At 48.5% G+C, this 10,618-nt stretch overlaps 2 non-coding genes and 1 pseudogene across 2 annotated transcripts; all 3 read left to right on the top strand.

Moving 5' to 3' along the window:
* Positions 1-426: 426 nt before the first annotated feature.
* On the top strand, positions 427-560 carry LOC123132691 (uncharacterized; annotated as a pseudogene).
* Positions 561-2,278: 1,718 nt separating this feature from the next.
* On the top strand, positions 2,279-2,475 carry LOC123132903 (U2 spliceosomal RNA). Its single transcript, XR_006465123.1, has one exon. It is a non-coding gene; the product is annotated as a U2 spliceosomal RNA (small nuclear RNA).
* A 1,531-nt stretch (positions 2,476-4,006) lies between these two features.
* Positions 4,007-4,203, top strand: LOC123132906 (U2 spliceosomal RNA). Its single transcript, XR_006465126.1, has one exon. It is a non-coding gene; the product is annotated as a U2 spliceosomal RNA (small nuclear RNA).
* The last annotated feature ends 6,415 nt before the right edge of the window (positions 4,204-10,618 follow it).

Here is a 10,618-nt window from a genome sequence, read left to right as displayed (position 1 = left end):
ACATTTTTGCTAGATGATGTTGATGTGCATCATTTTGGACCATGGAATGTGACTGTGATTCCTCCGAGATGTATCGGATTTGGGCTCATCAATTTAGTTGAACATTTCTTTGGGTTATAGTTCTGTTCAGGTCCTAGATGATGTTGTGTTGATGCTGTTTGTCCGGCTAAAGATATGATTCTCAGATGAGCAGCCATGTGCCAGCAGTATTTTTTTTTTTTTGCTAGTTGACAAAATTACTCCCGTGAGGCCATGGGTATCAGCTTTTGATGCAGCTGGGCTGCTACACTTTAGCTGGGCCAAAACAGGTCCGAATCGGAAGAAATAGGCAGGACGCCGTTGTTGGTTTAGTACCACCTCGCCAGTGTAACACAGCGGAGCCATCGAGAGAGCTATAAAAGGAGAACCAGGGCAGTCTTTTCAAGCATACCTTTCTCGGCCTTTTGGCTAAGATCAAGTGTAGTATCTGTTCTTATCAGTTTAATATCTGATATGTGGGCCATGTGCCCACAATGATATTAAGAGCCTGTTCGGAATTCCGCTAGCTCCGCAAAATCTCCGGAGTTGCAGAGCCAGGAAACCGCAGCTCCATGATTTTCAACAGTAACTCCCCCCGCTCCGGGAGTGGAGTCGGGGAGCGGAGGTCCTCCGAACAGGGCCTAAATTTATTTTTTGTGGGGGAGGGCCCATCGCACTAGCTTGCTAGTGGGGCCCTCATTTGTCGCTTGGGCGTTGTACTATTGCCCAGGCTTGGCGCACCCCAACCAATACAAAGTAAAAAAGAAGAAAAAAAATAGTTTTGATTGATTAAAGTAAAAAAACAGTCTTTTGGTTGTAATAAAAAAGAATAATTTTTATCCTTGATTGCTTATATGAATTAGTTAGCTTGCTGAAAAAGGCTCGCGTCCCGTTTTATATGTAAAGCTAGTGAGCTTGCCTGAAATCAAATTCTTGTTGCTGCATCACCAAGCAGAAGACAAAGGATAATAAGGATGCTTAGCGTTTTTTTCACTTGGGAGCATTCTCTGAATAGATTTCCCTATGAATATCCATCAGGTTTTATGTGCTACTGAGTTGAACTTCTGAATATTTACAAGTGATGTTTTTCTGTACTATATTCAGTTCAACAAAACAGCACTGCACCCCTACGTCAAGAACATGTTCTCCAAGTTCCACTTGATGACTCTACTTTTTTGTAATATAGAGTATTTTACATCACAAGGCGACCTGAAATTTTGCATGTGCACTTACAATAAAGGAGATGTGCATAGGCTAAGAGGGAGGCGTGTGAAAGGTTGTGCAGTTGTGTTGTCTGTACGTCTTGTACAAAAACTGGAGTGGCTACATAGTTTTCCCAAGCGACTAATATGGAATCCGGATGCCTATTCTTCAGCTGGTGGCTTGTGTCAAAGAGCAGTTGCTTTTATTCAATTTAGTTGCACACAATCCTAGTTCTCTGATAGATCAATGGTGTGAAAATGCAGCTAGTCTTCAGTCTTCAGAGAGTAGCGGCAAGGAGAGGTGCAGTCATGGGAAACATGCCATCGTTGCCTGGTGGATTGTGAGGGCTTGCAGTGCCAACATGACTGATTCCTACGAGGCATATTGGAATCGGGCTAGTTGCTCACTTGCTCGTCAGCTTAGTTGAACATTTCTCTGGGTTATACCTCCCACCTCCGTTTTGATGTGTAGATGATGCTGTGTTGATGCTGGCTGCACATTAGGTCCTTCCCAGTTGATGGCCAGTGAGAGTGGTACATGTTGCTGCTAGCCTACTCTCCTGATTAGGAAATAAAACAAGTCGTTTCAATAGCCTTCATACGTCCATCAAGTTGTTGAAGTTAAATCCCTGAATACCTTATTATGTTCTTATGACTAAATTAATTCAGAAAACGTTGCTATTCAAAAGATATGTCCTTTTTGCTACTTGACAGAAAGTACTCGGTCTGAAGTCTGAACTTTTTTTTTGAGACATATCTGAAGTCTGAACTTTTTTTTTGAGACATACCTGAAGTCTGAAGTCTGAACTAAGAACCCTCAAAAAAAAAAAAAAGTCCGAACTAAGAGGCCACGTTATTGGGCTGTTGAGGTATCTGGGCCGCTTACTATAGTTTTTAGCTGGCCAACCGGCCAACAAGTCCAGAACGGGAGAAAATAGTAAGGGACGCACAGGGACAGGTTTCTGATGTCTCTTGTGGTTTAGTACCACCTCGCTCGCGCAACGCAACGGAGCGGCTGAGAGAGCTATATAATGACACACAAGACATTGTTTCAAAGCATACCTTTCTCGGCCTTTTGGCTAAGATCAAGTGTAGTATCTGTTCTTATCAGTTTAATATCTGATATGTGGGCCATGTGCCCACAACGATATTAAATTTATTTTTTGTGGGGGAGGGTTCACAACACTAGCTTGCTAGTGGGGCCCTCATGTGTCGTCTGGGCGTTGCACTACTGCCCAGGCCCGGCGCACCCCAACCAATACGAAGCAAAAAAATAGTCTTAATTGTGTCCCTAATCTTGCCTTATATAAAAAAAATCACCGGATGTTGGAGCCAGTTCTTTGTTCTTGGCCCATCTCCCCTTGTTTCCTAATCTGAAATTCTGAAGAAACCAGGTGCTTATGTTGTACTACAATGTCAGCGGTATAGTCAATGAATATTCGAAGGGCAAGGATGACAATTTTATAGCTTAACACACCTGGTGCCCTGTGCTCTTGCGTGTTTTGCCTGATCTATACTTCTGGGTTCAAGTAGACAGGGAAGCGTGTGGACTCCCAGGAGCAAAATACTGAATCTGACAGAACAAAATCAGCTAGTTGATCGCCAGTTCAGTTGAAAAGTTGGTGCTAAGAATTCTATTTTTCTGGGGGAGATAAATATGATGTTGTTATGAACTTATGATGCTATTCAGTATGTGCGGTGTGTGGCTTCACTATTTAGTGATCGAGGCAGAGTGGCTCATAATATTTGTGCTCTGATTGAGAGAAACAAACAAGCAAACGGGCTGGCTGGCACTCTGTTTTAGCGCTCAAAGCTGAACGAGAGGACCGGTGTCACCACTCAAAACTTTGACAGGACAAACTACAAATTCCTATACAGCTTGACAAGCAAATGAAAATCTGAATGCTGCAGAAGTGAGGGCTTGCACTTTTCTTGACGAGTTCTAGTCCTTAACCCACTTATGTTGACGTAGTAGCATCTGAAACTATCCCAGGAGAAGAAAATAGTGGCTACAAATAGGTAGCAGTTCTGAAGTTTCTGTATGCACCACAATCCCTTAACCTTTTTGCTTTTTTTACAAATGCTAGCTTAAGCTGCTGTTATGATAGTGACACGACATGACGCCTTTCTTGACACCCTGATGAAAGGGTGAACTGAGGTGATTTAACCCTTTCCTTCTGCACCTTGTTTGCACCCCTGTTTCAAAGAACTTTTTGGTCAGCACTTCTCTGATTAGCTTATCGATTGCTAAGTTAAATAAACTTTTTCCAAGAACGTTCCCCTACTTAGGGCCTCTTTGTTTGATTGGTTGAGAAAATGAAGGAAAAACATAAGAATAGGAATTTTTTCTGTGGTGATACTATTCATCAATTTGATTCACAGGAATAGACTATAAGAAAAAGGGAGGGATAATTGAGTTCTTGAAGCTAATTCTGAACCCCAAATGACAAAAAACTTGTTTTAATTACATCATTATTTAAATAAACTAATTTAGGAAACATTGCTGACCAGATACAAATTCTTGGATGAGTTGCAGGAGCCAGCAATAGTTAATTAACTATTTTGTCGTTTATTACTTGACAACTAATGATGTATGAGCATGATTACTGGGCTGTTGAGGCATTGGGCTACTAATCTTTAGTTGGGCCAAGAAGTCCAAAATGGGAGCACGCAGAGGCAGGTTTCTAATGATTCCTTGTTAACTTGTTTAGTCCCACCTCGCCCGTGCAAGCAGCGGGGTCGTCCAAGATAGCTATAAGAGGAGACTCAGGCCAGCGGATTAAAGCATACCTTTCTCGGCCTTTTGGCTAAGATCAAGTGTAGTATCTGTTCTTATCAGTTTAATATCTGATATGTGGGCCATGTGCCCACAACGATATTAAATTTATTTTTTATGGGGCAGGGTCCACCACACTAGCTTGCTAGTGGGGCCCTCATGTGTCGCCTGGGCGTTGCACTACTGCCCAGGCTTGGCGCACCCCAACAAATACAAAGTAAAAAAAACTTAGTCTTTTGATTGTAAAATAAAAAATAATTTTTAGTCTTGATGATTGGTTAAAGTGAAAAACAGTCTTTTGATTTGTAATATATAAAAGAATAATTTTTAGTCTTGAATGATTATTTGAATTAATTAGTTGCCTGAAAGCAATTTCTTGCTTCTGCATCATCAAGCAGAAGCCGAAGGATGCTTAGCCTTTTTTTTTCTTCACTTGGGAGCATTATCAGCATAGATTTCCCTATGAATGTGTGAGATTGCTTTCGTTCCTTCTGAATATAACATATCTATCATGTTCTATGTTCTAGTGGGTTGATCTTCTGAATATTTGCAAGTGATGTTTTTCTGTACTCCTATGTGAAGAGTACTATATTCAGATCAACAAAACAGCGCCCTGAAGAATACGTTTCCAAGTTCCACTTAATGACTGTACTTGTGTAATATATTTTGCATCACAAGGCAACCTGAAATTTTCCATGTGCACCTGCAATAAAGGAATGAGCTGCACAATAGCAAAGGCTAAGAGGGAGGTATATGAGATGGTGTGCTGTCTGTACGTCATTTACGAAAACTGGAGCGACCCTCCTTTGAGTAGTTGCTTTTGTTCAATTTAGCTGCACACAATCCTAGCTCTCTGATAAATCAATGGTCTGAAAATGCAGCTGGTAAGTTAAGGAGATTGTTTTGCCGTGGTGATTACTTCCGGCCTCTTCTCTATTTATATTCACGTACATGGTACAGGATAGATACAGGTAGTTAGGATTACAACGTGTGCTGGGATTAGATAAGAATGACCCGCACAACAAACTCAATCTAATCCTAACTATACAACTTGACGTACACGTTTAACATTCCCCCGCAATTTCACCCGGTAGTGAGGTTGAGATTGGTGCGCAGGCGCTCAAGCATAGTCTTGGTGAGAGGTTTGGTGAATGCATCAGCTACTTGATCAGCCGAGGCGACGAACCGTACTTCAAGTGCTCCCATGGCCACCTTCTCTCTTACGAAGTGAAAATCAACCTCGATGTGCTTAGTACGAGCATGGAACACCGGATTAGCAGTCAGGTACGTGGCACCGAGGTTGTCACACCATAAGACGGGTGCTCGAGGTTGTGAGACGTGCAGTTCTTTCAACAAGGACTGTATCCAGGTAGCTTCAGCTGTACCATTTGCGAGGGCCTTGTACTCAGCTTCAGTCGATGAACGTGAAGCAGTTGGCTGTTTCCTTGCACTCCATGAGACAAGGTTGGGCCCGAAGAAGAGCGCAAAACCTCCGGTTGATCGCCGGTCGTCGCAGCACCCTGCCCAATCGGCGTCAGTAAACACGCTAATGAGCGTTGATGAGGAGCGTCGAATGGTCAGGCCGGTGGTGACTGTTCCCTTTACAAAACGCAGAATCCGCTTTACAGCTTCCCAGTGCACATCTGTGGGCCGCGACAGGTACTGACAGACCTTGTTCACCGCAAAGGAAAGATCTGGTCGAGTCAGAGTTAAGTATTGAAGTGCGCCAACTGTACTGCGGTACCTGAACGCCTCTTCCTCATTCAGACTATGACCCAACTCACGAGACAGCTTCTGATGTGTGCACATAGGAGTAGACACTGGTTTGCAATTCGCCATATTTGTGCGCTGCAGCAAATCTAGAGCATACTTCTGCTGTGTGAGATTTATTCCCCCTGGATTGCGAACCACTTCAACTCCAAGAAAATAATTCAGAGTACCGAGATCCTTAACAGGAAAAGTGGCAGAGAGCTGGCGAAGAAGAGAATCCATAGCCTGGGAGGACGAGCTGACAATGACAATGTCATCCACGTATACCAGCATATAAATAGTCACACCATCATGCATAAAAATAAAGAGGGAAGTATCAGCGACAGAGGGAACAAAGCCGAGTTGTTGCAGTCGATCACTGAGACGAGCATACCGTGCTCGCGGGGATTGCTTTAAACCATAGATGGACTTGTGGAGCTTGCAGACATGGTGTGGCCGAGACGGATCCTGAAAACCAGGAGGTTGCTGCATGTAGGCGTCCTCTTTGAGAATCCCATGAAGGAATGCATTGCTTATGTCAACCTGACGAAGATGCCAGCCTCTGGAGATGGCAAGGGAGACCACAAGACGAACCGTAGCAGGCTTAACAACAGGGGAGAAAGTCTCAGAATAGTCAATACCATGCTGCTGTGTGAATCCACGAGCGACGAGCCGAGCCTTGAATTTATCCAGCGAGCCATCCGACTTGTGCTTGACCTTAAAAACCCACTTACAGCTGATGATGTTCTGCCCTGGCGGCCGAGGAACGAGAGTCCAGGTGTGATTCTGCTGGAGAGCATCGAACTCAGCATCCATTGCCTGACGCCAATGAGAGTCGGCGAGGGCATCACGATATGTGCGCGGCTCAGCATGAAAGGCGCGACGCCGAGGATCATATCTCACGGTGCCGTCGGACGGGACCAGTGTCTTGACAATGTTGTCACGGAGCCGGGTCTTCATCGGATGTGTCGTAGCATCAGGAACAGCTGCAACCGGAGACGACGCGGCTGGAGACGGCGTCGCTGCTGGAGCGCCCAAGTCCAGCGGACGGGTAGGCAAGCTCGTGTGGGGACTCGGCGGAGACGAGCACGCGGGAGAGCTCGCTCCAGGCGAGCGTGCGGAGGGGTCCCTCACAGAGGAGGCGAGCGGACCATCGCGGGAGCCCTGCCCAGGCGTGGACGCGGCCGGGGATGCAGGTGACGAAGATGCCGGGCTACCGGGGCCAGGCAAGGGAGGCTCATCTGCATGGCGAGGCGCGGACGTGCATGGCGACGTCGGTGTTGAGGAGCTGTTGGGTGGCGTCCGATCTGCACAGGTCTCATAGCTGCTCGAGGCAGGGTTAGCCAACAGGGAAAGATCATATTTTCTCATGCGATCATCAACAACAGCAGGCTCAGAAACAGGAAACAGTGAAGATGATGGCGTAGGTAAAAGTGGAGCCGAACTGGATGTAGCAAAAGGATATACGTTCTCATCGAACACAACATCACGTGAGATGTAGATGCGCCCACTCGACCGATCCACTTTATAGCCTTTGTGCATTGAGCTATAGCCAAGGAAAACACACTGCCTAGATCGGAACTCAAGTTTTCTATTGTTATAAGGGCGCAAATTAGGCCAACAGGCACATCCAAATGCGCGAAGAAAAGTATAGTCTGGGCGCTCATTTAAAAGACAGCTGATGGGTGTAGCATTTTGGAGAACTCGAGTAGGCATGCGATTAATAAGGTAACACGCGGTGAGAAATGCTTCGTCCCAAAAGCGCACAGGAAGTGAGGAGTGGGCGAGCAAGGCAATGCCCGTCTCGACAATGTGCCGATGCTTGCGTTCGGCAATCCCATTTTGTTGGGACGTGTGTGGGCAAGAGACACGATGGTGTATACCCTCACGCTGAAAATACCGAGATAAGCGGTGGTATTCACCACCCTAGTCGGATTGAACAACTCGAATTTTGGTGTTAAGCATACGCTCGACATGTTTCTGGAAATTGTAGAATGCTTGTTCTACATCAGATTTGCGTTTGAGCAAAAAAATCCAGGTGAACCGGCTGAAATCATCTAAAAAACTCACATAATACTTAAACCCATCGACAGAGGTAATGGCAGGCCCCCATACATCGGAATGAATAAGTTCAAGAGGAGTATGAGTTACATGAGTTGAATCTCGAAAAGGTAATTGATGAACTTTCGCACGTTGACATGCGTCACAAACACTAGACTCGGAAGGTGCACAAGCAAAATTATTTGATCTAAGAACAGACTCAACGACGTCTTAGGACGGATGACCTAATCTTTGATGCCAATGTTCGATGGAGAGCTTGACACCAGAGAGAGCACGATGACTGGACACAAAGGAAGTGGACTTGAGGCTTGGCACCGGGTAGAGACATCCACGGCATCTACCTTGCACAAGAACCCTCTTCGTTGCTCGGTCCTTCAAATAAAAAAATTTAGGATGGAATTCGGCAAAGGCATCATTATCAGAAACAAGCTTGTTTACAGAAAGAAGGTGTTTGCTAACATGTGGGACGTGCAAAACATTACGTAAGTATAGAGGTCTAGATGAGCCAGCAATAGTTGAATGACCAACATGAGAAATATGCAGACCTGCACCGTTGGCGACGTGAACCTGGTCCTTGCCGCTGTAACGCTCCTGGAACGAGAGACGATCGAGGTCGCTCGTCAGATGGTCCGTCACACCGGTGTCCGCATACCAGTGAGGATCGACGGAGTATGAGCCAGTGTTGGCCGAGTTGCCGGAACGCTCCCTGTTGTCCTCCGGCTGGAAGGCATGGTTGAAGCGATTGCGGCAGTGAAGGGCGTCATGGCCAAACTTGCTGCACACCTGACACTTCAAGTTGGAGCGGCCGTTGCCGCGGCCACGCCTGCCGCGGCCACGCCCCTGTCCGCCGCCTTGTCCGCCATGTCCGCCGCCTTGTCCGCCATGTCCACCGCGTGCACCATTGCCGCCGCGGTCATTGCCACGAGCAGCAGCGTTGGCGGAAGGATGGATTTCACCTGACGAGTTCTGCTGCTCTAGGCGAAGTTCAGCGCTAAGGAGGTACGCATAGAAACTGTTGAGACTTACTGGATCATCCCGCGCCGTGATTGACGCGATGAGGGGCTCGAACTCGGAGCCCAGCCCGGCGAGCATGTAGCCGAGCACTTCACCGTCAGTGAGGGGCTTGCCGATGGAAGCCATTGCATCAGCGAACCCCTTCATCTTGCGGTAGTAGTCGGAGGCAGAGAGGTCCTTCTTCTTTAGGTTGGAAAGCTGATACCTGAGCTGCATGATGCGGGCGCGATTCTACGAAGCGAACATGTCGTGCAGTGCAGTCCAAACGGCGGCGGAGGTCGTCAGCTGGGTCATCTGGCCGAGGATGTCCTCGGTCATGGACCCGAGGAGGGCGATCATGACAAGCTGGTCCTGCTGGTACCAGCGAAGAAACTCTGGATTGGCCACATCGACGGCTGCATCACCGGTTCCTTCCTTGATGGTGTGCGGCGGGGCTGCGTTGGTGCCGGCAACATAGCCGAACAGGCCGTTTGCAGCAAGGGCGGGGACGGCTTGGGTCTTCCATAGCAGGAAGTTCTCGCGTGTAAGGCGCAGAGTGATCAGGCTACCGAGCGAGGTGACTGAGATCGGAGCGGAAGTGGAGGAGCCGACGGACAGGGTGCCGGCGTTGAGGGTGGTGAGGGCGCCAGCGGTGCCGGAGGGGGAGCAGGGGTGGTGCCCGTCATGGTGGAAGAAGGGAGATTGGATCTTTGGCTCTGTATACCAAGTTAAGGAGATTGTTTTGCCGTGGTGATTACCTCCGGCCTCTTCTCTATTTATATTCACGTACATGGTACAGGATAGATACAGGTAGTTAGGATTACAACGTGTGCTGGGATTAGATAAGAATGACCCGCACAACAAACTCAATCTAATCCTAACTATACAACTTGACGTACACGTTTAACATGGTATTCAGTCTTTACCGAAAAAGGGTTTCCCCCCGCTTTGTATACAAAGCAACCAACCGAACCATCCAACGATAGATGCTGGGGTGGAAACAGCACAGTCACGCCCAAAAGAAAAGAAAGAGAAAATACAAGAGAAACAAACGCCGACAACGGCGGATCGACAAAGAAACGAAGAAGCCTCGTGGCCGCTGCGCCCACCGGAGATCTCCCACCAGACTCCGAGCCTCCGAAGCACCTGTACCAATCAACACCTCCAAGAAGGAACGCGACGAAGACGACGCTGCTGCCAAGGGTTTCCCCCGGTACGGTGAGGGGAGAGGAAGGGTAGCTCCGACGCCCTCCAGGAAGGTCTGGCGGCACCCACAAGCCCCACCGCGTCGATGTCGGCCAGGCCAACAGAGATTTCTCCCGATCCCAACCTCCACCTCAGGCACTCCGAAGCTCGCCGCCAAACAGACCCTCACCCTGCGCCAGCCCGGACACGAAGCGTTCAACGCTGTCTCACCACGGCACCGTGAAGCATGGTCGGCACGATGAAGAAGAGGAGCCGGGACCAGGCAACAGCACCATCGGCACGCGGGAGGGCCCCACCTCCACCGCCGAAGACGGTAGCTGACCGGACGCAATGGCAGGAACACACCAGGCCCGTGGCCGCACAGGCCCGGCCGGGAACGCAGAGGCCCGTAAAGTTCCCGCCTTCGCGCTGCAGCCGGCACGCCGTCGGCTCCGCCGCCCCTGTCCAAGCCGCTCCCCTTCCTCCCCACACCGAAAGCCGCCAAGGGAGGCACCACCAACACGCGCACCGCCGGCCACCATCACCAGGTCGCTGGACCGCCACCGGCCGAGCCGCACCACCGCCGCACGCCCACGACGGAGAGGAACCACCGCAGCCGCCGGCAGCCCGAAGC

This window comes from Triticum aestivum, chromosome 6A (assembly GCF_018294505.1).
Source record: "Triticum aestivum cultivar Chinese Spring chromosome 6A, IWGSC CS RefSeq v2.1, whole genome shotgun sequence".
Taxonomy (NCBI): domain Eukaryota; kingdom Viridiplantae; phylum Streptophyta; class Magnoliopsida; order Poales; family Poaceae; genus Triticum; species Triticum aestivum.
This window is presented reverse-complemented; position numbering and strand designations above follow the sequence as displayed.